Source organism: Nicotiana tabacum, chromosome 8 (assembly GCF_000715075.1).
Source record: "Nicotiana tabacum cultivar K326 chromosome 8, ASM71507v2, whole genome shotgun sequence".
NCBI classification, from domain to species: Eukaryota; Viridiplantae; Streptophyta; class Magnoliopsida; order Solanales; family Solanaceae; genus Nicotiana; species Nicotiana tabacum.
This window is the reverse complement of record NC_134087.1, coordinates 208,627,647-208,655,223: the sequence shown is the minus strand read 5'-3', so window position 1 is coordinate 208,655,223 and position 27,577 is coordinate 208,627,647. Positions and strand designations below refer to the sequence as shown.

General features: G+C 37.2%; 1 long non-coding RNA gene across 2 annotated transcripts; it reads left to right on the top strand.

Moving 5' to 3' along the window:
• The first annotated feature begins 18,368 nt into the window (after window positions 1–18,368).
• LOC107765299 (uncharacterized) lies at window positions 18,369–21,634 on the top strand. 2 transcript variants are annotated; one of them, XR_001643411.2, is made up of 3 exons: window positions 18,369–19,526; window positions 19,869–19,940; window positions 20,961–21,634. It is a non-coding gene; the product is annotated as an uncharacterized LOC107765299 (long non-coding RNA). The 2 variants fall into 2 exon arrangements; XR_001643409.2 differs by having other exon boundaries at window positions 18,370–19,526; window positions 19,884–19,940; window positions 20,961–21,632.
• Window positions 21,635–27,577: the final 5,943 nt, after the last annotated feature.

The window sequence follows — 27,577 nt, the reverse complement described above, 5'->3', positions numbered from 1 at the left end:
CATGCTTAACATAAACAAATGCAATATTCCCTCCCATTATATTTTGTCTTGTCCCCCATTATGTTAAACAAGTATATCAAAAACCAACCCATTATATTTTGTCCCCCATGCTTAACATAAAGAATCAAAATAATATTCAATTACCAAACTACCCCTCCGACCTTATTGCAATTACCATTCTACCTCCGAATGCAATGCAATTTACCAAATTACCCCCATCAGCTCTAAACAATCCATTAATCATAACTTAACCAAAATATAGTCAAGATGACCAATTTCTCAGCAATCTTCAACAACAAATCACACGAACACGATGAACAACACAACTCAAAATTAATGGAAGTAAATTAACTATATCGGGAACCAATCCTGGTTAACTTAGACCAAAAATGAATGAGCAAAGAAACAACAAAATACATGATTCAAATTAAAACAACAAATCAAAAACAAACATAAACTCACATTAAATCACTGGATTAAACATGAACTTCAAACAAAGATGAACATGAACTAAATCTATTTTTTAAACAACAAACATGACGGATTCTCATGATTCAAACAACATTAATAATTTCTGGAAAAATACATATTACATGAAACAAATTGAAGAAATAATTAATTAAATTCCAATTTGAATCTAACAAACATTAAACTGACAAATTTTTACCTAAACAATACAACAAATATGAAATAAACATGAAAAACAACTAATTAAATGTCCATTTGAAATCTGAAAATTAATTCAACAAAACATATAAACATGAACAAAACCAAAAATCAAATATCTAACCATAGACATGAACAAAACAAACATTTGCCGATTTTAGATTTGAAAAATATCAAAACAAAATACGGACAAAATAAAACTCAAAAACTACTAACCGGAGATGAACAACGACGAATTTGATTGTATGGACTGTTTCGACAAACCTCAAATGGGAATAAATCTATCCGGACTCAACGACTAACTCGACGATGAACTCGACTTTAAGAAGTACGTCGAGACAGTAGCAGCAGTCGACACGAAACAGAAGCAGCTGGGGTGCGTTCAGTTGTTCGCGCGAAGACGAAGCAACAGCTCGGAGACAACTTGGCCATGGCGATGTCAAGATGAAGAAGACGAAGTGAGGCAGCAGCAGCTCGAAGGCAGGAGGAGAAGCAGTGGCGACGACGGACTGTTTTGACGGAGAAGATGAAGCTCGACCAAACGACGACGAACTCGAACCTAATTAGCAACTGAAGCCATGCCAAAGCCTAGCAGCAGTTGGCGCGGCAGAACAAGAGCAGCTGGTCGACGCCGGAAACAGAAGCAGCGACGTGAGATTTTCGGCCTTGGGATCTCAACAGTGGACTGGGATTTCATGGTGGAGCTCGACGGGGAAGATGAAGACGCAGCTGGGTCATCCATGGTCGGAGAAGGAAAAGCTTGAACAACTGGTCTTTTGGACGTGCGGTTGAGGGCAACCATGGACGTCGAGCTCAAACTCGAGCTTGACGTCGAACGACGAAGATGAAGTCGCGATGGATGGTGAAGCAGAAGGAGCAGCAGTGACGTGAAGGAGAAGAAACTGGTCGTGAGGTGGAAGGGAAGTAACGAGGGCAGCCATGGATGGGGTCTTTGAGATTTTGGAGAAGAAGGAGCAAAAATGGGTGTGGGGGCGGATGTTTTCTTAGTTTTTAGGGTTTTTGGTTTTTTTTATTTTTTTTTGTTTTGTTTTGTGTTTTGACAAAATGAAGAAGGGGTGTTGGGTATTTGGGTTAATGGGACGGACCGGGTCGACCCGTTCCGAAGTGGACCGGGTCATGGGGAAAATTGGGCAATTATTTGGGCCTGGGGTTGAAAGTTGAAGAAGTGGCCCAATCCGATTTTTCTTTATATTTTTGTTATCTTTTCTTCTTTTATTTTCTAAAACTAAATTATAAAAATACTTAAATTATTATTAAGAACTAAATTAAGTAATAAAAGCGCAAATTAACTCCTAGTAACAATTAACGCACAATTACGTAATAATTAAGCATAAAATTGTACATTTGGACATTAAATGCTAAAAATGCAAAAGATGCATATTTTTGTAATTTTTATTTTTGTAAACCAAAATTAATTACTAACAATTGTAGAATTAAATCCTACATGCAAAATGCGACACATTTTTGTATAGTTTATTAATTTAACAAATAAGCAAACACAGATAAATACAAATAATTATCCAAAATATGTCACAAAAATACTCAAAATTGCACATCAAGGAAAATCATTTTATTTTGAATTTTTTGGGAGTAATTCTCATATAGGGCAAAAATCACGTGCTTACAGCTGCCCCTCTTTGCCCGAAGACACGAAGGGTCTTCGCGCAAAGATAAAGCGAGCGATTTTTGCCCATCCGAGTACTCCGTGTGAAGCATTTTTTGAAAAAGATTTAACCGAACCTTTGCTTCAAAGGTTTCCTACATATCCCTGGCTAAAGGGGAATTAGGTTAATGTAGTTCGGGAAACTTTGGTAGCTGGGACTACCATGGGATTGCAATGCTTGCTGTTACTGCTGTTGCCATTGCCGCTGCTGCTTAACGACTACCTTTTTACAACCAAAGAAAAATTAAATTGAACTAACTACGTATGCATGTCAACCGCTAGTTACAAGATTCCTATATATGATTCTTTTGCAACTTGATCTTGGGTCTTAGCTGATTCTGCTTGTAGACTTCGATCCGAATCTTGATGCTTGCAAATTGTAGGTGCCGGTTTATTTCTACGATACTGAGCGAGACGGGATTGGTAGAACTCAGAACCTTGATCAAACCTTTGAGCGATCCGCCCCTCGCCTTTCCGAATATCTCGGAATATCTTCTTTTGTCTTTTTCTTCTTTTATTCTGAGTTGAGACTCATCTCGTGGGTCGTTTCGATCCGTGTGCCTCGAGGTCAGACCTACGGGGAAAAACAAACGAACGAAATTTTCTGCCCCAGTTCTACTAGGAAAATTTCGTGAGTTAGTTACCAGGAAGTTTATAGAGTTGATGAAAGGAATGGACTACAAAAATGCAACTCCGGAATTGGATCCCTAATATTGCCATAAGGTAAAAATGCTCAGTTCAGGGTTGGAGCCCTAATGCTGGCTAGCTGGGGAGAAGTTCAGTTTAGAGTTGAGACCCTAATGCTGACTAACTAGGGGAAAGTTAAGTTTAGGGTTGGGCCCTAATGCTGACTGAATGGACAAAAGTTCAGTTTAGGGTTTGAAGCCCTAATGCTGACTGAATGGAAAAGAGTTCAGTTTAGGGTTTAAAACCCTAATGCTGATTCTGGAAAAGTTCAGTTTAGGGTTTAAAACCTTAATGCTGACTGAATGGGAAAAGTTCAGTTTAGGGTTTAAAACCCTAATGCTGACTAAAGGGAAAAGTTGAGTTTAGGGTTTAAAGCCCTAATGCTAACTAGAGGGAAAAGTTTAGTTTAGGGTTTAAAACCCTAATGCTGACTGAATGGAAAAAGTTCAGTTTAGGGTTTAAAACCCTAATGCTGACTAAATGGAAAAGTTCAGTTTAGGGTTTAAAACCCTAATGCTGACTAAATGGAAAAAGTTCAGTTTAGGGTTTAAAACCCTAATGCTGACTAAAGGAAAAAGTTTAGTTTAGGGTTTAAAACCCTAATGCTGACTAAAGGAAAAAGTTCAGTTTAGGGTTTAAAACCCTAATGCTGACTGAATGGAAAAATTTCAGTTTAGGGTTTAAAACCCTAATGCTGACTGAATGGAAAAAGTTCAGTTTAGGGTTTAAAACCCTAATGCTGACTAAATGGAAAAAGTTCAGTTTAGGGTTTAAAACCCTAATGCTGACTAAAGGAAAGAGTTTAGTTTAGGGTTTAAAACTCTAATGCTGACTAAAGGAAAAAGTTCAGTTTAGGGTTTAAAACCCTAATGCTGACTAAAGGAAAAAGTTCATTTTAGGGTTTAAAACCCTAAAGCTGACTGAATGGAAAAAGTTCAGTTTAGGGTTTAAAACCCTAATACTGACTGAATGGAAAAAGTTCAGTTTCGGGTTTAAAACCCTAATGCTGACTGAAGGAAAAAGTCCAGTTTAGGGTTTAAAACCCTAAAGCTGACTGACTATAGGAAAAGTTCAGTTTAGGGTTTAAAAACCCTAATGCTGACTAAAGGAAAAGTTCAGTTTAGGGTTTAAAACCCTAATGCTCACTACAAGAAAAGTTCAGTTTAGTGTTTAAAACCCTAATGTTGACTGAATGAAAAAGTTCAATTTAGGGTTTAAAACCCTAATACTGATTGAAGGGAAAGTTCAGTTTAGGGTTTAAAACCCTAATGCTGACTAAAGGAAAGAGTTCAGTTTAGGGTTTAAAACCCTAATGCTGACTGAATGGAAAAGAGTTCAGTTTAGGGTTTAAAACCCTAATGCTGACTAAAGGAAAGAGTTCAGTTTAGGGTTTAAAACCCTAATGCTGACTGAATGGAAAAGAGTTCAGTTTAGGGTTTAAAACCCTAATGCTGACTGAATGGAAAAGTTCAGTTTAGGGTTTAAAACCCTAATGCTGACTAAATGGAAAAGTTCAGTTTAGGGTTTAAAACCCTAATGCTGACCAAAGGAAAAAGTTCAGTTTAGGGTTTAAAACCCTAATGCTGACTGAATGGAAAAAGTTCAGTTTAGGGTTTAAAACCCTAATGCTGGCTAAATGGAAAAGTTCAGTTTAGGGTTTAAAAACCTAATGCTTGACTGAATGGAAAAGTTCAGTTTAGGGTTTAAAACCTTAATGCTGACCAAAGGAAAAAGTTCAGTTTAGGGTTTAAAACCCTAATGCTGACTAAAGGAAAAAGTTCAGTTTAGGGTTTAAAACCCTAATGCTGACTGAATGGAAAAGTTCAGTTTAGGGTTTAAAACTCTAATGCTGACTAACGGAAAAAGTTCAGTTCAGGGTTTAAAACCCTAATGCTGACTAAAGGAAAATAGTTCAGTTTAGGGTTTAAAACTCTAATGCTGACTAAGGGGAGAAAGTTCGAGGATATTCATTGACCTATTTTTTTTTGAATTTTCTTGTTCTAGTAAAAGATAAAAGAGAATTTTGTGGAAACTTACCTTTCGAGTGGATTCCTTATTGCCAAACTATTTCTTGTACTCATTTTTTCTTCTTTGGGTGACACCTGCTTCTTGCACGGTTGTCTTGGATCATACCTGTTTCAACTTTTGAAACAAAGACAATCGTTAGCTCGGAAATAGCGGTTGGTTCGGTGACCTTGATTGTTCCAGTTGCTTTGCTGCGTCCTTATTTCTATTGGGAAATTCCGCCATTGATTGGATTCGAATGGCAAAAACCCTTTGGACTACTCAGGCTTGCGTTTCCAGATTCTGTGTTTATTTGCCTTGTAAGGCTATGGTTTTTCCATCTGGTTTTGCTTGGGGATTTCAAACGGGGATTTTATTGGGGAGACTCTGTGGGGGATTGTACAAGGGGAGACTCTGTGGGGATTTGTACAGAACGGACTTAATGGGGATTTGTTGGGGCAAGCTTGCTGGGGAATTTTTAACAAAGCGAACTTGCTGGGGATTTGTTGGGGCAAGCTCGCTGGAGAATTTTTACAAGGGGAGGCTTTGTGGGGATTGTTTTTTTTTTTGTGTGTCCGGGATTTTTGATCCTCAAACCTAAACTGCAGTGGCTAATCGCGTGGGACTTAACCTCTCCAACTTTATCCTTACCTTTGTAGGACTTTCTTTGGGGAATCGCGTGGGAATCGCGTTGGTTTTTTAAACTTCGTGGAGGCGATTAACCATGTGAAAACTCAAACCTTTCAACTTCAATTGCCTTTATAGGCTGCCATGACCAGTCGAGGTCGTCTTGATGCCCCCTGCTGAGGTTGGGTGCCCTTTGCACATTAGCGTGTATCCAACGAAAGCCCTGTAAATCAGTCTTGCCATCCTTTCTTTGTCTTGGTTTTGGAACAGTGTTAGACCAAAAGGGATTCAAAGAGAAACAAATAATTGAATGGAGAATGAGTTTAAAACTAGAAGTGCCCCTTTCGGGGAAAGGAGAGAAGGACTTATCCGGAGTACATGCGGACTTCAATGAACATGACATGCCTTTTGGACTGGATGCCTGATCTGTGTAAACCGTCTGACTCCCAAAAATTTATCACAACTTTGCCTTGAATACCGAGGAACCTTGCTAGAACTCTGTTGATGACGGTGGTTGTGAGGATCTCATTTTCGATCATGGGTGCCCTTTGTGGGTTTTCACGAGCTGGCATTTTCATTTCATTTCTTACCATCTCCTTATAGTGCCCGTGTGGGTGTTCACTAACAAGACTTCTCATTTTGATTTTCTCTGCTTAGCGTCGCCTTACGGTGCCCGTGTGGGTTTTCATCAGCAAGACTCTCTCATTTTATTTCCTCTGCTTACCGTCGCCTTACAGTGCCCGTGTGGGTTTTCACCAATAAAGCTCTATCATTTTATTCCTATCATTTTGTTGTATCAGACCCAAATAAATCTATCCTCCCATTTTGAACCGCTTTGCCGATTGATCAGAAGGACTTGAACAAGGTTTGGGGTGAAAAGAATTTGGATTGAACTACAACTTTGGAACCTTTTGGGCGGGATTATTGCTGAATCGTTATAACTTTTGCCCCAGTTTCACTTTTGGGGGGACTTCTTGAATTTTTGTTTTGGTGTGACTGAACCCCAAGGAGAGGCTGGCTACGTATCCTTTCGGAATCAAGTCAAACGTAGTTCAAGCCACTTTTGTTTTTGGATTTTTGTTTTTGTTTTTTCTGATTTGCTTTGTTTTTCACTTCCCTTCCTTTTTTCATTTTCATTGTCTCCTTTTTTTTTATATATATTTTCTTATTTTTCCAATTCTTTCTTCTTCTTTTTTTTTTCTTTTTCATTTCAATTTTTTTCATTTTATTTTCAATAATATTTTCAGGTTCCAAAGAGGGTAATCAAAGAAGAGTAACCAGCTCAAATGGGTTTGCAAAGGGTTGATAGTGTTTGGGTAGCGAGAATGAAAGCCTTCGTCATCTCAACCGGAAAAGATTTTATTATATAAAGGATCCAACATAGTACCTTTTGACTGCATTTGCATTGACAGTTATTTCAAGGACATTTACTTCGATGTGTCCCAAGTACAACGCACTTTTTTTGGCAGTACTCTTGTTGTAATATATGGACCTTTCCAATTTCGGGAATCAATTTTCCTTCAGTTGTTCCAACTCTTTGTCTTGTTTCTTTAAGCTATTCTTCATTGCGACCCAATTCTTGATTCATTATTTCGAGGTCTGACAGAGTTTTAAGATCCGGGCATGAAGTCCGCAAGCATGTCATATTATTGAAATCTGCATTTAACAGAACTAAAAGAGAATGAGAAAATTGACAAGATTTAAGAAAAGAGACATTCCGGGAAAATGAAATATCAATTTCATTTGATTTTCTTTTTTTTGTTTTGTTTTTTTTTAAAATTTTTGAAGATAGAAGGGTTTACATCGGAAAGTAAGACAATAAAGTAAAACATCTGGATCACACCCTGAGATAATCCAGATACAGAAAGGATAGCAAGACAGGCTACCGAGACTCCCGTCTGATGGGGAACTTTCAGGCTTGACAATCATTTTTTGGCTTTTCTTCTGTCTCGGCAATGGCTGCAATAGCCTTCAGTGCCGGATCAAATTCCTCAGCTTCACAGATCATTCCGTCTATTGGCCCGTTTGTGAGAGTAGGTAGGGGAATGTTCATCATATTAGGAACCTTTCGTCCCGGAGAATGATTCTTTCAGCTTCAATCAAGTCTTCGATTGCCATTTTGAGGGTCCAATGACCAACAATCCTTTGTACCGTGCCCCACTGTTCTGGAGTGGCATTCACATCTAGTATCAGCTCGATGCGGGAGGGGGGACTCGGTGTTTGGCCGATTTGGGGCCACTGGCTGCAGCAGACTTCGCCTGACTAGCTTTTGGAACAAGCCTGAGTATGATTCACCAATAGAGGTGAACTGATTCCTTTTGAAAGACTCTCTTGGGTGAGGATTGTACTGAGGAACATTTGATTGGGGACTATATGGAGCTTGGTAAGGATGGGCATTTCTGGGAGGTAGAGCTCAGTTTTGTGTATAATGTTGTGGCCGCGTGCAAGGCTGCATGTTCATCACCGCATACCAACAAAACCAATCACCTAAACAGAACCTGGCTAATTTACTCACACACATAACCTTGTTAGTTTTGAGGCATTTAACATATAGTCGCACGATGGGATGCAATGCACCTAAACAGTTAAATGCTTTTACCATGTGTTTGAATGGGTTGCATGTTTCATCCCGACCCTAAACTAGCCCTCTTCACTATGTACCTCTTTTCTTTTATTCTTGCCTCTCTTTAGTCACTCTTGATCTTGTTTTTGCCGCTCTTTTATTTTTTTTGCACTCTCTTTTTTCTTTCTTTTTTTTTCTATTTTCTTTTTCACTCGATTCTCTTTTTCCTTTTCTTTCAGTTTTTTTTTATAGCTATGATTGAATCTGATGGAGATTGCCTACGTATCATGACCCCGCATGAATCAGATCTTGCGTAGTTCGGGCCAAATGAAAGGTAAAAGCAATGAAACATTTTTTTTTCTTCATAATAAAAATTGGGTTTCAACACTCACAAAATGCAACCGAACGGTTATTTTTTGCAAACGTGTCCCCTTCCAAATTTCACATGAATTTTGAGGCCGGGGAGGATCATTTAACAAAGTTGTCCGTTCTTTTACGAAAATAACCTTTCGACAACTGAAAGATACTCTAAGGCTACTTCGGCAAGAATGGTTTAAGACGCGACCGAAGCTGGCTCGGCTTATTATGACAAAATTCAAACGGTATTCACCCGACCGCTGACTCTTTGTTTTGTTTTGTTTGTTGTTTTTTTTCAAATTACAATAAAAACCTGGTGTTGCAAACACGGCCCTTCAGCGCCTCGGGGCGAAGGTTTTTTTTAAGGCTGTGTGGATCAACTGGACAAAAAATACTAAACAAGACCCAAAGGTGGCTGTTTATGCAAAGTCAGCCTTCCGGCGTCCCTTTCGGGAACATTCGGCTATTTATGACAAAACAGCATCACCTGACTTATTTATGACTCTTTTTATCGTTTTTCAAATTAGAAAACTCAATATTGCCAACACGGCCTTTCAACGCCTCGGTGACGAAGATTTTAAGGCTGTGTGAGTCAACTGGACCAAACCTTAAAAAATGACCCAAAGGTGGCTGTTTATGCAAAGTCAGCCTTCCGGCGTCCCTTTCGGGAACATTCGGCTATTTATGACAAAACAGCATCACCTGACTTATTTATGACATATTTAAAATTTGACATATATTTTTGGCTATTTTTAGCAAAAGGGAAGGTTGGACACCACCCAACTTATTTATGACAAAATTTAAAATTTGACACGTTTTATTTATTTATTGATTTTTGGCTATTTTAGCAAAAGGTGGGATTGGACCCGATGAGGGTTGCCTACGTATCTCACACCCGGTGAGAATCAAACCCGCGTAGTTCGGGCATCGAAAATGGAGTAACTAAACTAACCCTTTTTTGGAATTTTTTGAAAGAAAAGCTTTAAAAGAAGAAAGAAATTTTTTTTATTTTGATTTTTGTTTTATTTTTTAAAGAAAGACTTCTAAAAAATTTATTTGCTTTTGACTTGAACTTTGGGAAATTTTTTGTTTTTATTATTTTTTTTTAAACAAAAAAGAAAATATGTTTGGTTGATTTTTTTTCATTTGTTTCACCTTTTCTACGGAAGAAAGAGTGTATATTTTTTTTTTTGATTTATGATGTTGCCTCTTAAATTTTTGAAAGAGGGACTTTTAAGAAAATGATGTGGAATTTCTGAGTTTTATTTATTTACAAAAGCACTTCTAAAGAAAAGCCCTAATATTTTGGAATTCAAATTTTCAAATATTCTTTTTATGGACATTTACAAAAGAGAGACTAAAAAGCAAAGAGTATTTTTGGATTTTTGTTGCTGATTTTTAATTCTTATTTCATTTTTTTTTTCGTATAAAGACTTCGGAAAGAAGGAAACTTTTTTTTTTATTTGAGTTTTTTTATTATTTTTTATTTCTTTTTTTTTTTTTTGTATTTTCTAAAGAAAGATTTATAAAGAAAGAACTAAAGGAAAATATATGTTTTTTGATTTTTGAAAATTGGGGCTGGAACCGATGAGGTTTGCCTACGTATCTCACATCCGGTGAGAATCAGACCCGCATAGTTTAGTCAGAAATAGGGGAAACAAATAAAATCTTTTAAAGAAAAGAGGAATAACTATTTTTATACATATCTTTATTTTATTTTATATATTTTTTGAACAAGAGACTAAGGAGATCTTTATACATTTAAACTTCTTTTTTTTCATTTTTTTTGAAATTTCGAAAGTCTTTTAAAGAGATACTACAAATGAAACCAATTTTTTTTTATTTTCTTTGTTTTTGTTTTTTTTATTTTTATATACATTTTGGATTTTGAAAGTAGTTAAAAGGAATAAATCAAAACTAAAAGACAAATTTTATTTTCATTTTTCTTTTTTTCTAAGAAAAATCTCGGCGAGGTTTCAACATTACTTGGACATTGGTTTTATTTTTTCCAAAAATAAGTAATTATCTCCCTACGCTGCTATTCTTTTTTTTTTTGAAACTTCTTCGGAAACCGGTCAGCATGCAGATCCGAAGCAAATAGATGCGCAAAACAAATGGGATGCAGCAGGATGGTCTTTTCATTTCAGGTTGCCTGTCCTAGACGGACCCAACCCCTGTGTTGAGTCCCCTATGTCAAATGCAACATGATACAGATAAGCGTTCCTACTAGGGATCCGGCATGAGGTTTCGTTATACTAAGTTTATAACCTGGGTAGATGTTCTAGACTGTGTACCCGAACGGACAACTCGAGTCGAGGAGGGGCAACTTACCGGGAACCAAAAGGCCATCCGGCTTCGTAACTTATCCGTCCTCTTTCTTATTTCGGGTATTGACACTAACAGAATAGGGAGTCTCAACCAGTAAGCACATCCCCGGAGGTGAAGAGAGAAAGGTTTCGGCACAGTTTATATACAGTTCAGATAATATCAAAGCGGTAAAAGACAACATTCAGCACGTTATGTCAAAACATGTAATAAATATCAGATAATAAAGCCAAATATAACAATTCTTCTAAGCTCGAATTCTTGAACCCTGAACCAGTGGTTCTGAGTTAACTTTTCCAGCAGCGATTTTTTTATACTGGTTTTATAACCTGGGTATACGTTCTAGACTGTGTACCCGAGCGGACAACTCGAGCCGAGGAGGGGGCTACGTACCGGGGACCCGCGAGATCGTCCGGCTTTGTAACTTGTCCGACCTCTTTCTTATTTCAGGTATTGACACTAACAGAATAAGGAGTCTCGTCCAGCGAGCTTCTCCCCGGAGGTAAGAAAAGAAAGGTTTCGGCACAGTTTATATGTACAGTCCAAATAATATCAAAGCGGTAAAACAACATTTAGCACATTAGGCTCAAACATGTAAAAATCAGATAAAACCAAATATAACAATTTATCTAAGCTCGAATTCTAACCCTGAACCAGTGGTTCAGGGTCTAGTCCCCAGCAGAGTCGCCAGAGCTGTCATACCTCCTTTTTGCGCGCCCGCCCCGAAGGGTAAAAATGCGCGAGGGAGTTTTTCCAATTTAAGTGACAATATTCGAAATGGGATTATTTATTTAATTCAGAGTCGCCACTTGGGAAAGGTTTGGCTTTTGGTGTCCCAAGTCACCGGTTTATCTTGAATCCCAAATCGAGGAAATTTTCGACTTTTCCAAATGAAGTCTGCGAACCAAAAATTCTAAGTAAGGAATTCTGTTGACCCGATGGAAGGTGTTAGGCACCCTCGAATCCCGTGGTTCTAGCACGGTCGCTTAAATTGTTATAATGGCTAAATATCTGATTTAAATACATGTTCTGACTTATGTGCTTTTATTAAATTTAAACCGCTTTTATTATTATCATTTATTTTTTATAGAATTGCAACGTCGTGAAAATGCATCTCGAACCACGTCACAATCAATGCACCCGTAGTTGTTAACACATTTCGACTCCGTTGAGATTTGGATTTGGGTCACATCAATGTGCACCCGTGTTTAAGAAGGTTAAATTATTAAAGGTGCGCCTAAAGCAACTAGCGTATTGTTATTTTGGGAAGACCGTAAAATTTGCTAAACGGCCTATCCCGAATTCTAAGTATTTTAATATATACATTTAGAGGGCCCCGCAGCTTGTGCATGTTTGTTTGTCGAGGCTCGTCTCATTTTTATTTAAAAGGATAAACCTACAGTGACTATATTTTCCTATTAAGTTCATCTCTAAAATAAAAGAAAATCTCTTAATTAATTACATGCTAAAAACGTAACTTATTAGTTATTAGTTTACGGCTAATGCGAATGGAAAATTGCGACCGAGTTTGTACAAAGAAAAACTGCTTTCATTCTATATTCTATTATTCAATAATACTAAAACGTGAGATTGACACACCATAATATCAAAACCGATTAACTATTCTTTGATTAATTTAAACTAACATTATTAGATGAAGAAGTTATACATATGCGACATTATTACTCATTAAATCAATCAACTACATTTTTATACAAGAAAGGAAAATTATATTCAAACATAGATCTAAACAGGAGGGATTCAACAGGAACAAAGCCTGATTAATATTTCATTTCTCTTCAATCCGAGAGTATATAAATGTGTACCTGGAAATGGCAGTACAAGAACAAAAGAAGGAGAAGTCAGCAACAATAATAACACAGCAACAGCAGGTCCAGCAACACCGCAAACCAGTAAGAACCAGTAGAATAACCCAGCAACGGATTGAAAACTCAGCAATACCAAAGTGCAATTGTAGTCAAAACAGAAGAGAGACGGATACAAGATGCAGTAATTTACTGATTTTTCAATAACACTCGAGAAAAGACAAACGAAATTTATTCAAATAGAAGTTCAAGTTGTCTTTCTCTTTTACTCTCTAACACTCTTGAAATTTTCCAAAATGTATTACTCTCAAAAATATTCTACCAATAATCTCTATCTCTCTCAGTCTTCAAGTTCTCCTCCCAAAAATGTGTCCAATGACCCTATATATATAGCAAGACAAGTCTTGAATTCCCAACCCCAAATTATTCCCCCAAGGCATGCTTTGTCCCCACTATTAAATGTCTTCTTTATTTTAAATCTTGTCCCCCATGCCTACATTAAATAAATACCACATTCCCAACCCATTATAATTTATCCCCCATGCTTAACATAAACAAATGCAATATTCACTCCCATTATATTTTGTCTTGTCCCCCATTATGTTAAACAAGTATATCAAAAACCAACCCATTATATTTTGTCCCCATGCTTAACATAAAGAATCAAAATAATGTTCAATTACCAAACTACCCCTCCGACCTTATTGCAATTACCATTCTACCTCCGAATGCAATGCAATTTACCAAATTACCCCCATCAGCTCTAAACAATCAATTAATCATAACTTAACCAAAATATAGTCAAGATGACCAATTTCTCAACAATCTTCAACAACAAATCACACGAACACGATGAACAACACAACTCAAAATTAATGGAAGTAAATTAACCATATCGGGAACCAATCCTGGTTAACTTAGACCAAAAATGAATGAGCAAAGAAACAACAAAATACATGATTCAAATTAAAACAACAAATCAAAAACAAACATAAACTCACATTAAATCACTGGATTAAACATGAACTTCAAACAAAGATGAACATGAACTAAATCTATTTTTTAAACAACAAACATGACGGATTCTCATGATTCAAACAACATTAATAATTTCTGGAAAAATACATAACACATGAAACAAATTGAAGAAATAATTAATTAAATTCCAATTTGAATCCAACAAATATTAAACTGACAAATTTTTACCTAAACAATACAACAAATATGAAATAAACATGAAAAATAACTAATTAAATGTCCATTTGAAATCTGAAAATTAATTCAACAAAACATATGAACATGAACAAAACCAAAAATCAAATATCTAACCATAGACATGAACAAAACAAACATTTGCCGATTTTAGATTCGAAAAATATCAAAACAAAATACGGACAAAATAAAACTCAAAAACTACTAACCGGAGATGAACAACGACGAATTTGATTGTATGGACTGTTTCGACGAACCTCAAATGGGAATAAATCTGTCCGGACTCAACGACTAACTCGATGGCGAACTCGACTTTAAGAAGTACGTCGAGACAGTAGCAGCAGTCGACACGAAACAGAAGCAGCTGGGGTGCGTTCAGTTGTTCGCGCGAAGACGAAGCAGCAGCTCGGAGACAACTTGGCCATGGCGATGCTCAAGCTGAAGAAGACGAAGTGAGGCAGCAGCAGCTCGAAGGCAGGAGGAGAAGCAGTGGCGACGACGGACTGTTTTGACGGAGAAGATGAAGCTCGACCAAACGACGACGAACTCGAACCTAATTAACAACTGAAGCCATGCCGAAGCCTAGCAGCAGTTGACGCGGCAGAACAGGAGCAGCTGGTCGACGCCGGAAACAGAAGCAGCGACGTGAGATTTTCGGCCTTGGGAGCTCAACAGTGGACTGGGATTTCATGGTGGAGCTCAACGGGGAAGATGAAGACGCAGCTGGGTCATCCATGGTCGGAGAAGGAAAAGCTTGAACAACTGGTCTTTTGGACGTGCGGTTGAGGGCAGCCATGGACGTCGAGCTCAAACTCGAGCTTGACGTCGAACGACGAAGATGAAGTCGCGATGGATGGTGAAGCAGAAGGAGCAGCAGTGACGTGAAGGAGAAGAAGCTGGTCGTGAGGTGGAAGGGAAGTAACGAGGGCAGCCATGGATGGGGTCTTTGAGATTTTGGAGAAGAAGGAGCAAAAATGGGTGTGGGGGGCGGATGTTTTCTTAGTTTTTAGGGTTTTTGTTTTTTTTTTATTTTTTTTGTTTTGTTTTGTGTTTTGACAAAATGAAGAAGGGGTGTTGGGTATTTGGGTTAATGGGGCGGACCGGGTCGACCCGTTCTGAAGTGGACCGGGTCATGGGGAAAATTGGGCAATTATTTACGCCTGGGGTTGAAAGTTGAAGAAGTGGCCCAATCCGATTTTTCTTTATATTTTTGTTATCTTTTTTTCTTTTATTTTCTAAAACTAAATTATAAAAATACTTAAATTATTATTAAGAACTAAATTAAGTAATAAAAGCGCAAATTAACTCCCAGTAACAATTAACGCACAATTAAGTAATAATTAAGCATAAAATTGTATATTTTGACATTAAATGCTAAAAATGCAAAAGATGCATATTTTTGTAATTTTTATTTTTGTAAACCAAAATTAATTACTAACAATTGTAGAATTAAATCCTACATGCAAAATGCGACACATTTTTGTATTTTTTATTAATTTAACAAATAAGCAAACACAGATAAATACAAATAATTATCCAAAAAATGTCACAAAAATACTCAAAATTGCACATCAAGGAAAATCATTTTATTTTGAATTTTTTGGGAGTAATTCTCATATAGGGCAAAAATCACGTGCTTACAATAACGAAACATGAAGAAGCATAAAATGGGGTAAACAGAGCAGTAACACATGAGACGACGGGTCGGGTCATCATAGAGAGGATAATAGAGACTAGAGATGCACAAAGGAAACCGACAAATTGCACCAAACTGATAATCCGAGTCAAATCGAGAAAAAAATACCGACTATAATTTGGTGTTAGAAAAAAAACCCAAACATAATTGATTTGATTTAATTTTAACTAAAAAAAGTGAAAGTGAAACTAAATCAGCCCGACATTATATTTTATACATAAAAATAATTATTGAATGTAATTTACAAATATTTTTAAAATTCTTTAATAGTTCTCTCTTTTAATGTATTATTTCAAGCTTGGACTTAGAACTTTTGAATGGTCAAATATGTTTTATAGCCCATAAAAATTAGTAACTCAAAGAAAAATCAAATCAATACTAATGCTAACAAAAAAAAATTCAATTCAATAGAATGAAGATAGTATTGAATATATTTTTTTAATAATTTTGCATTGGTTTAGATAGTGAAAATGAACAACTTACACTTAATATTATTTAGTCATGTACTTAATACTTAGCACTTATTAGTCGTACTTATTTTAACATGACTTAGCATTTTTAGATTATGTTTATTTTAATTATGTCTTATTAATTAGCAATATTTATCTTATGCGATTTGTTAAGTATTTTTAGTATAATCCTGACTCGTCTCACATTATTTTCTATTATTTTATTAGGTAACATCTTATATAGTTTTATCTTACTAGGACCTAAGAAATATTAGAGAACAAATTATAAATTTTATGCTATGAAGATTTTGTAGGGAAAAAATCCGAAAACCCCATAAAAACCCAAGAAAACCGAAAAATCTCAGAAAAATCGCAATTGAAAAAACCCGACTTTTGTTGGTTTGGTTTGGTTTATAGATTAAAAATCCGAGACAATTGATTTACTTTGGTAATTAAAAAATCTAAACCAACCAAGCCTATGTATACCTATAACAGAGACACTTGGAGGATATAGTAAAAAAAAAAATCTTTTCAGTCCGATATGCCTTAACTGCATTAGTTCTCAAATTTGTTCTGGAAAAATTACATTTGCCCAATGTTCCCCTTGAACAATGAATGTCTGCAAATTCCATATCCTGTAAATGAATATATAAGCTTTGATTTGAGAGTAAAAGAGTAAGGAAAATGACAATAATAGAACATAGAACGGGGTCGTTTCAAGAGATTGTTGTTGCCTGTTTTACCCCTAAAATATGAGTAACCAATTAAATTTGTATTGAGATCAGATACGTGATTTAGTCCCATACTAACTAATAAGCAAGAAATCAAACGTATAAATTAAAAAAATAAGTTGAATCAAACCAGTGTGCAAGCAAGTCTCGACCTCGAGCTAAGGTGTCCTCGAGGTAGGTCGGTAAGAACAATAATATAAGAACAATAAAGTTAAAAGACAATTCTGATGAGTAACGAGCAAGAAAGTAAGAATATATATTCTTTTGCAAATGATTGATTCTCTTAAAATGAATGGGCTCCCCTTTATATAATAGGGGAGTCCTTTACAAGGTACATTTTCATTTTTAGTAGGGAATCTTATCGGGACAGTTGTCTAACTGCCTAGTATAAATCCGTACAAACACGTACAAACCTATTCCGGAATTTACGCCTGTTTTAGGGATGTTGCGGGAATCTTGTTCTTTCTGTTACAAACCCATAACGGCATCATCCTGGGGTTGGTCGTAGTCGGCCTCGGTGCTCATCACGTACTTAATTTGATCTTTGTACTCCGTCATCGGGCTCGAGCTCGGTCCATTCTAAACTCGGGCATGAAGCGGCTCTTCGAGCCCATAAAATCGGACATATCTGATTTTGACCATATACAATGCCTTTATCTGTCTATCCCCTTAACAAATGATGATGTTTAGGGGTAACAAATGATTATCCCCTTATCTGTCAAAGTTTATGCAGTTTCACTCTCGAAGTAAAAGTAAACGGCGGGAGTACATCATTAGCTCGGGAGGGTCGGGTGAATCAAAGGCAAACACATCACGTACAACCATCAAAATAAAGGCATTCATAACTACTTGAATTATTTTACTAATCAAATAATCATTTTTATTAAGTTAATATGGCAAATCGCAATAATTATTTGGTCATTATATTACAACTATGACTTGGCATCTCCTTTATTAATTATCTGCAATTTTTTTTTCACGCAATCAAAATGAAGCATAGAGTCATCCAAATGTTATGTGTATTAATCAAGAATAGAAAAGTTTAGAAAAGATAAAAGCAAGAACAAGAACTGCAAGAACATTATACAAACTAGTTTAAGTTTATTAAGGAAATTCTTTTTTACTCTCTTGGTGTTCCTTAGGATGTAGATAATTTTTGTAAAGGGAGTCTCTGCCTTGTTTATTTTCTCTAAATAGGAGGAATCTCCTATCATAGAACTATGTTGTTTAGTATCCTATTTTCCAAACTATTTTACAAGATTGAGTTTGTTCGATCTTTCACTAGGGATTGGGAGTATGGCCTAGACCAGCTCCTATGTAACTTTGTGATATTTTAATATATGAGGTTCACCACAGGAGGTGAAAGCTTGCGTGGATGGATTAGTTAAAAAGAGATATAACCTTGTGGAAATGAGAAATGAGTACAACCTTAATCATATCATATCATCATATCATCATATCATCATATCATATCATATACTATATTATAAGCGAGAAGCTCTTTAGTATGAAATTGATTTACTAAAATATCCTTCAAAAGCTAAACGACCAATTTACCCTCTATCTATGTGACGACCCAAAGGGTCATCACCGGATTTCTCCCCTTTTTCGTGTTTCTGAGGCTTTGAAAATCTCGCTTTTAGTTGTCTCGATTTACATGCGCTGTCTGGACGCGTAGCCGGAAAGCTTTTATGTTGAAATATGTTAATTGTGTGAAAATTTTGATGAATTTTGATATTAATATTGTTAAAGTTGACTTTGGTCAATATTTTGGGTAAACGAACCCGGACCCATGATATGACGGTCCTGAAGGGTCCGTAGAAAAATATGGGACTCGGGCGTATTCCCGGAATCGAAATCCGAGGTCCCGAACCCGAGAAATGAATTTTTGAAAGAAATTATTTTCTGAAATTTGATATGAAAATTTGAAATGAAAATGAGTTAGAAAATATATGTATCGGGCCCGTATTTTGGTTCTGGCGCCTGGTACAGGTCTTAAATCTGGTTTAAGCGCTTTCTGTGAAATTTGGTCGAAATCGGACGTCGTTTGACGTGTTTCGGACCTAAATATCTAAAGTTGAGAGTTTATGAAACTAGAATGAGAAATGATGATTTTGGGGCGTGATTCATTGATTTTGATGTTGTTTTGTCGATTTGATCGCTCGAGTAAGTTTGTGGGATATTGTTGAGTTAGTGTGTGTGTTTTGTTAGGAGCCCCGAGGGATCGGGAGTGATCCGGAGTTGGTTCGGGGTGGTTTTTGCACTTAGAAACATAGCAGATTTTCTGCAATTTTTACCAGAAAATCCCTTCTTCATGTTCGCACTCCTGTCCCGCGTTCGCGTAGCTTCAGTGGTTTCCCTCCTTTGCGTTCGTGGACACGTCGCCGCGTTCGCGTAGCTCTGGTTTCCCATTAACCGCGTTCGCGAGTCCTCTCTCGCATTCGTGTACCAGCCAGTCCCAGACCCCAGCCCCTTCTTCTACGCGTTCGCGATTAGCACCTCGCGTTCGTGATGCTTTGATCCATCCACCCTTCGCGAACGCGTCCCCATTCACGCGAATGCGAAGGGCATTTTTGCCCAGCGAATTTTAAAGTTTAAAACAGAACAGTAGCTCGGGATTTAACCATTTTTCACACGAGCTCTTCTCTCCAACACCCCATAGACGATTTGAAAACTCTTTTTCCTCCATAGCTTCTTGGGTAAGTGTTCTTAACTTCATCATCTCTTAATTCCTTCATCTAATCACTAATTTTCTAGCCCTAAATCATGAATTCAAAGTAGAAATTGGGGGTTTTGGGTAGAGTTAGGGCTTTGGGAATTTTGGGTGATTCAACCTCAACTTGGGGTCGAATCTTGAAATAAATTGTATATTTGAACTCGTGGTTATGGGTGATGGGATTTGAGTCCGAGCGTCGAGTTTGGACCATGTGGGCCCGGGGTCGTATTTTGGTATTTTTGGAAGAATGCTAGGGACTTCATTTCTAGGCTATGAGATTTTGTTTTTGAGCCTTTATTGATATTATTGAATTGATTATGCCTAGATACCATTGTTTCAGAGTTGGATTGTAGAGGAAAGGCGGTATTAGAGAGTTGATTGCTATTCTTGGACCGAGGTAAGTGCTTGTTCTAACTTTGGCTTGAGGGAATAGGATTATGATATTATTTGCTAATTGCTAAATGTGGAGTACGGTGTATAGGCATGGTGACGAGTATCTATACACTGATGTCAAGCATGACTGTGGGTCCTTACTTGTACTTATTCTGATATTGTTGTGACTCTTCCATGTGCAATCGACGATCTTTATATAATGTGAAGAGTATGAGAAATAATTATGAACTGTAAAACCTTGGGAACGTTGGCTCGAACGATTAAAGAACTAATGAATAAGAAATGAAAGAAATAGAAAGAGATGTGATAAATCCCTTGTCGGGATGTGAAGGTTATTGTTGTTGCTCCCTTGCCGGGAGGTTTTATTGGTGTTATAGCTTTATTCCCTTGCCGGGAATTAGTTGTGTTGTTATGTTCCCTTACCGGGGTTTCTCTACTGGTTATTCTTCTCTTGCTCCGTAGTTGTGACTGATGTTTGGATGAGAAAGTATGATCTTAGTGGGTCGGGTTGCGCGCCGCAACAAGGATAAATAATATCCACACAAATCGGGTTGCGCGCCGCAACAAGGATAAATAATATCCACACGGATCGGGTTGCACACCACAACAAGGATAAATAATATCCACACGGATCGGGTTGCGCGCCGCGGCAAGGATAAATAATATTCATACGGATCGGATTGCACGCCGCAACAGTGTTACAGAGTGATTGGATCGGATTTTACGCCGCAACAAAGTATGGGATAAATGTGTTATTTTCGGACTTGAGTTTTGTTGGCTGATTTACTTTTATTTAGACTCCTTGTTTATAACTGTTGTTTCCCCAGCATGTCTCCCCCCCCCCCTCCTTCTTTTATAAACTGCTTATCTCCTGTTTATTTTTCGCAAAGTATATTTCATATCTGTACAGGTTTATCTAGTAGTCGGGTCTAGCCTCGTCACTACTTCGCCGGGGTTAGGCCGGACACTTATCAACACATGAGGTCGGTTGTGCTGATGTTACACTTCTGTGCTTTTTGCACAGATCACGATACCGGAGCAGCTTTTGGACCACAACAGTATTGAGCGGGAGCTATTTTCAGTCCAGGGACTCACGAGGTATTGTAGCCGGCGTTCGCAGGCCGAAGTCCCTTCTATGCTTTCAGTTTGTTTTCTTTGTATCGAGACAAACATTATGTAATTTCATTTCAGACTTGTTTTTAGTACTCTATAGCAGTCCGTGAGCTAGTGACACCAGACTCTGGGTAGAAATTTGTTTCAACTTCCGCATTTTGATTTCAGTCATATAAGCTTAAATGTCTTCCGCTTTTATTTAATTGCTTCAGTTTATTTATATTGTAAGATGTCATCAAAAAATATTTTGAATGTTTGGCTTGCCTAGCTCCGATATAGGCGCCATCACGACTCCCGATGGTGGAAAATTCGAGTCGTGACAATCTATAAGTAAAATTATCTCCCATTAAGTGATTAATTTTGTCCCCAAAGAAAAAAAAACTTTTCATTAAATAATTTTTGTTTATTACATTAGAGGTGAATCGGGTGAATTAGAAAGGAACGAATAGTAATTTAATGCTTTATACACTCAATTAAATGGATCCAATGAGGGTTGAGAGTATTCTATTTCTCCTTCATTTACTTTCCAGAAACGTATCTCATCATTATCATGAAAAATGCATCTCCTTATTATCATAGAAACTTATCTCCTTTTTTTTTTTATCTTTCTTAAATTCTTTATTCTTTATAGACTTAACAATAGAGGTTGAACATTATGTTTTCACCCGTAGTTATTGTAGTTTGTTAGTTTTTTAAGTTTAATTTTCTTAATTATTCAGCTTTGATTGTTTTTCATTACATCTTCAATGCTTATAATATTTTGGCGTTGCAGTCTTTTGGCATTCTTTATTACACTCTATAAAGATGCATAACAAAAGTGTTTATGGTTGCAAACTTGTACGTACATGAAACATATGTGGTTCATGCTTTAATTTAGTGTAGAAATGATGTTTTTTCTACTACAAGTAAGCTTGTAATCTATTCTTTCCTTCAATTAACTTAGATAATTGGTGATTTTTAATTTATTTATTATTCTAGGTTATCACAGTGTTAGTTCCTATATTGATGAACATGAAACTTCCATAATGACAAAGGGAAGATGTAACGACCCGACTGGTCGTTTTGAGCAATTGCGCTCGCTTCGGTAGTTTGAGGTATCGAGCAGCTTCATATTATGTATATCGACTTGTGTGCATGGTTGGATTCGGTTTCCGGATGAACTAGAATTAAATTGGAGGAAGGAACCTAGTTATGGAAGTTTAAACAGTGAAAATTTGACCGGAATAGGACTTTTGAGTAAACGGCCCCGAAATGGATCGTGGGTGATCCCAACAGCTTTGTATGGTGATTTTGAGCTTAGAAGCGCGTTCGGATTCGGATTTGGAGGTCCGTAGGATAATTTGAGGTGTTTCGGCGAAAGTTGGAAAAGTTAAAGTTTTGGCCCATAGTTGACTTTTGTGATATCGGGTCGGAATGCGATTCCGAGAGTTGGAGCAGCTCCGTTATGTCAATTTAATATTGTCTGCAAAATTTGGCATTATTCCAAATTGAATTGATAGGTTTCGGTATGAAGTTTGATGTTTGAAGATTTGGAAATTTCTAAGCTTGATTTTTGGTTTGATTCGTTGTTTTGTTGTTGTTTCATGTGATTTGAAACCTCGAGCGAGTCCATGTTAGGTTATATGACTTGTTTGTGTGATTAGACGGGGTTTCGGGAGCCTCGGGTGTGTTTCGGATGGGCTACGGGTCATTTTTCTTTATTTTTGAATTGTTGTATCTGCTTCTGGTATCCTATTTCGCGTTCGCGAAGCTTTGTTGTTGGCCACCTGAAATCCTTCTTCGCGTTCGCATTTACAACCTCGCATTCGTGAAGCACTGTCTCTCCCTTCATCGCGTTCGCGTTCCCCTTCTCGCGTTCGCGTAGTTATGTCGTTCCCCTCTTCGCGTTCGAGTACTAGTTCACGAGTTCGCGAAGGGCATTCTTTGGGCCACCAGATTCCCCTTCTTCGCGTTCACGGACATATTGTCGCATTCGCGATTAGTAACCTGAGCACCTTCACTTTTTCTTCTTTGCGAATACGATGTTTCCTCCGCGTTCGCGATACTTTAAATATCTGGGTAGAATATAAGTTTCCAAATCGAGAGTTAGGCTATTTTTAACATTTTTGGAGTTCTAAAGCTTGGTTTTGGGTAATTCTTTGTGGGTTTTTCAAGCAAAACGATTGGGTAAGTATTCTTTACCTAGAATAGATTATATTCCATGAATTTGTTCTTGTTTTTATTATTTAATTTGTGATTTGGGTTGAGTAAAGTGTTGGTTTTTGAAGAAAATTCCTATAATGAAAAATCATGATTTGACGGACCAAATGGTGTCGAAATTGGATAAATTTTGTATGGTTGGACTCATTTTGGAATGGGTGATCGGATTTTGTAAAATTTGACGTGTTCCGAGGTGCGGTCCCAGAGGTCGACTTTTGGGTCGATTTTTATATCTTTGTAAAGATTAAAACATTATGATCCGGAATAGCTTTTTATGTGTTTTATTTGTGCTTTGAAGTTAAATTAGTTAGATTTGAGCCGTCCGGAGGTCTTTTCACCCGAGAAGTGCATTTTAGAGTACTGGTTTGTCGTCTTTGAGGTAAGTATCTTGCCTAACCTTGTGTGGGGGACTTCCCCCTTAGGAATTGATCTTCTATGCTAATTGTAGTTCGTGCATGCGAGGTGACAAGTGTGTGCTCGGACTTATTTGTGGAAAATATGCTCTAGGGTTCGTAGGTCCTTATGTTCAATGTGGAGAGTATTTCGTTATGATTGAGTTTGATAATTGCTTAAATTGTCTCTATATGCTCCAAATGATTTTCCTAGCTTTCCTTGAATTCCTACGTGTTGCATTGATCCTTAATTGCCTCAATTGAAGTGATTTCCCTTATTGTTGTCTGGATATTTCTTGATTGTGAGTTCCTCTATGACTTCGTGCAAATATGTTACATGACCAACTGTTGTGGTTGCCGGTGTAGTTCTCACTTGTTTATTATGTCTTGTTGTGTGGTTGAGGTTTCATTGTGAAGTTAATTGTTGATATAAGTTTGGTTATTGATGCTGCCCTTGCGGGGATATGACGACCCGACCCGTCGTCTCATGTGTTACCTACCCGTTTCCCCAATCTTATGCTTATTCATGTTTCATTATCTGTATTTGGTGTGTTAGAGTTAATTCGGATTGAGTTTGGTAGGAAATGAGATACTTAGTCTCTTTAAGGAAGATTTGGTTTGGAAAAGTCAATCGGATGTTGACTTATGTGTTAGAGGGCTCGGATGTGATTTCCGGTGATTCGGTTAGCTTCAGGGGTAATTTGTGACTTAGGAGTGTGATCAGAAGTAGTTTTGGATGTTCGGAGTAAAAGCTAGCTTGTTTTGGCGAAGTTAGTATTTTGGCAAATTTCGGTTGGTAGGTGAGATTTTGATCCGAGGGTCAGAGTGGAATTCCGAGAGTTGCAATAGCTTCGTTAGGTGATTTGGGATATGTGTGCAAAATTACAGTTGATTCAGGAGTGTTTTGGTTGGGTTTTTTATCGAATGCGAGTTTCAAAAGATTTGGATGAACTTAGACTTGAATTTGATGAAATTTGGTGATTTTTGTGTTAACTGTGGTGTTTTGATGATTCGAGCAAGTTTGAATAAGGTATTGGATCATAGCTGTATTTTTGGTTGAGGTCCCGGGGGGCCTCGGGGTGAGTTCGAATGGTTAAATGGAGAGTTTTGGAATTTTGCGTGTTGCTAAGTCTGCTGGTATCTGGTATTTTCACACCTGCGGTTATGGGACCGCAGGTGCGGTCACGCAGAAGCAGAGGAGGAAGTCGCAGAAGCGAGTCTTGGACTCAGGGCAGGTTCCGCAGAAGCGGAAGTGTGGACCGCAGAAGCGGTCCCGCTGGTGCAATTTCTGGGCCGCAGAAGAGGTCAGGGCCTTTAAGTGGAAAACCGCAGAATCGGTCCCGCAGAAGTGGAAACGGGACCGCAAAAGCGAGAAGACTGTGCAAATTAATTAATTAGTCTTCTTCACGAAATTTTGAAAGAACAACTCATTTCACTTCGGACTTTGAGGGTTTTTGGGCGATTTTGAAGAGGGTTTAGGACTTTGATCAGGTATGAATACTTGGATTTAAAAAATAATTTTGTGGTGAAAATACATGGATTAGAACTAAAAACTCAAGGAATTAAGGTACAAAAATGGTGGTTTAGGGCTTGAAACTTAAGAGGGCGAAAATGGGGAATTGAGGAGTCAGTTGGACTCCGATTTTGGTGTTCTTTATATGTATAGAATCGTGACGAGATAAGGAACCTATTGGTGTAAAATTTTTTGGATTCGAAGAAGTGGGCCCAGGGCTCGGATTTTGCTAATTTCGGGAATTCTTGTTGTTTTTCGATTATTTTGATTGGGTTTGTTCCCTTGGCATATTGTGACGGATTCGTTGTGGTTTTGGTCAGATTCGACGCGCGAGAAGGTCGATTCGAGAGGCAAAGGCATAGTGAGCTAGACTTTTGGCCGGCTTGAGGTGAGTAGTAGATGTAAATAAGGTCCCGAGGGTTTGAAACCTCGGAATTTCATATCGTAACGCTATATTGAGGCGAGACACGCGCTCTATGACGAGTGCGGGGTCGTTTGCTATTGGGGATTATGACTTGGTCCGTCCCGAGTGATGTTTTTACCGTGTCTTTGATTAGAACTTATTTGATATCATCTTTACTTGAGATTATCCTTACTTAGGATTGAATTGTTATATTTGGGCTTCGTGCCGATTATTTGAATCCTTCAGGGATTGTTATCACTGTGTTCACCTTATTTGTCATATTATCTAATATCAATCCTAAGTTTTAACACTGTTTTGAAGACACGGCCATCTTTCTAAGATTTGAAAACTTAATTAATATTTTATCGACATTTTTAGCCGAGAAATAATGCTTTTAAAAATGCCCGAGAGGCTTATGTGAATTTCTGGACTGAGCATGGATCGGGCTGCGCGCCGCAGCAGTATTGATAGAATCCTAGGAAGCTCAAATCTATTCAAGGATAATGATGAAGAATTTGAATCTCAAAGCTGGCTTTTAACAAGATCTCAGGCTAAAAGATTGCAAAACGAGGTCATTGGACTTCAGAAGCAATCAAAGAAGTTGTTAGTTGGGAGGAAGAACTTAATGATAAAGGATATGAATTATCTAGGTGTTATAACTATTTTATGGCCCAAATTAATGTCCAATAAGAGGTGTATCAGATCCCAAGATACATCCTCTAAAGAAAGTCCAAATCAGGCCACTGTTGGACCAATTTGGCATCTAAAATGTGTCCAAACTTGCAGCCCATGAAGTCCTACATTAAGCCACGTTTTAATAGCATAAAAAGGACTTACTTGATGTCCAAGAAGGGTACAATAGGCGTGCTAGATTTTGAGTTCAAGTTGGTGCCAAGTTGCTTGAAAATTTCCTTCAAGATTTTCAAGATTTCCAAAATTCTGTCCAAGATTTGTTTGGGACTTATTTCCATATATTATGGGACTATATTTATTGCTTTACTAGTTAGATAAGGTTATGTTTTCCTTTTCCTAAGCTTTTTGGAATTACTTTCCAAGAATGACTTGGTTTTGCTTCCTAGTATTTTCCTATTCCTAAGGTAGTTGGACTTGTTGTCTAAAGTAGTTTAGGACTTTATTTCCTTATTTTTTTGGTAAAATTTCATGACCCCTCCCTATATAAAGGGGTGCATTCTTTATTTTTAGACTTAGATTACTCAGATTATTATCAATAAAAATTGTGAGATTTTTCATGCATCTCTTGTGTGTAATCAACTTCTTCATTGTGAGATTTTTCTTGCATTCTTCAACCTTCAAGAATCAATTTAAGGTGGTAAGATTAAACTCTTTCAAAATCTTAGATCACTTCTAGGTATTCAAGAAAGGTGATAAGTTTAGGCTTATTGTTGTTCTTATTCAAAAGGGTCGGGTTTCACAATCTATCTCTTATTTTTAAGTCTCTACCAAAGGCGATTAGTTCTTCGTTAGCTAATTGTTGTTGTTAGGATTCAACTTCAAGAATAGACTTCTTGAATTCAAAAAACACTTTCTTGAATTCAATCTATCTTTAATTTTCCGTCCTTTTTTTGTTTCTTTATATTCTTTTAGCTCCAGCACGTTTCTTGACTTTTCTTGTTTTTCTTTAATAATACTTGAATCCCCTATCGTATTGTTATCAAGTGGTATCAGAGCATATGCTAATCAAGATTTCAATCTTGATAATCTTGGGAGGTTCTTGAGCACAAAAAAAAAACCAAAAAAAAAAATTAAAAAACGAAATTCAGCCCCAAAAATAGTTTTATTGCTCACTATTATTTTCAGAATTCAAGTATTATTTGGTTTCCTAGTCAATAAACAAAATAAGAAGGGGGGATCCTAGTTCTTGAAGATTAAGGTAACTTCTTTCCTTATTCTTGAGGGTTTTGGGTTCTTAAATTCTTTCCTTTTTTTTCTATCACTAACCAATTTCTATTCCTTCTAGGTTTGGTCCTCCACTTTCCTTTTCTATTTCTAACTCTAAATTC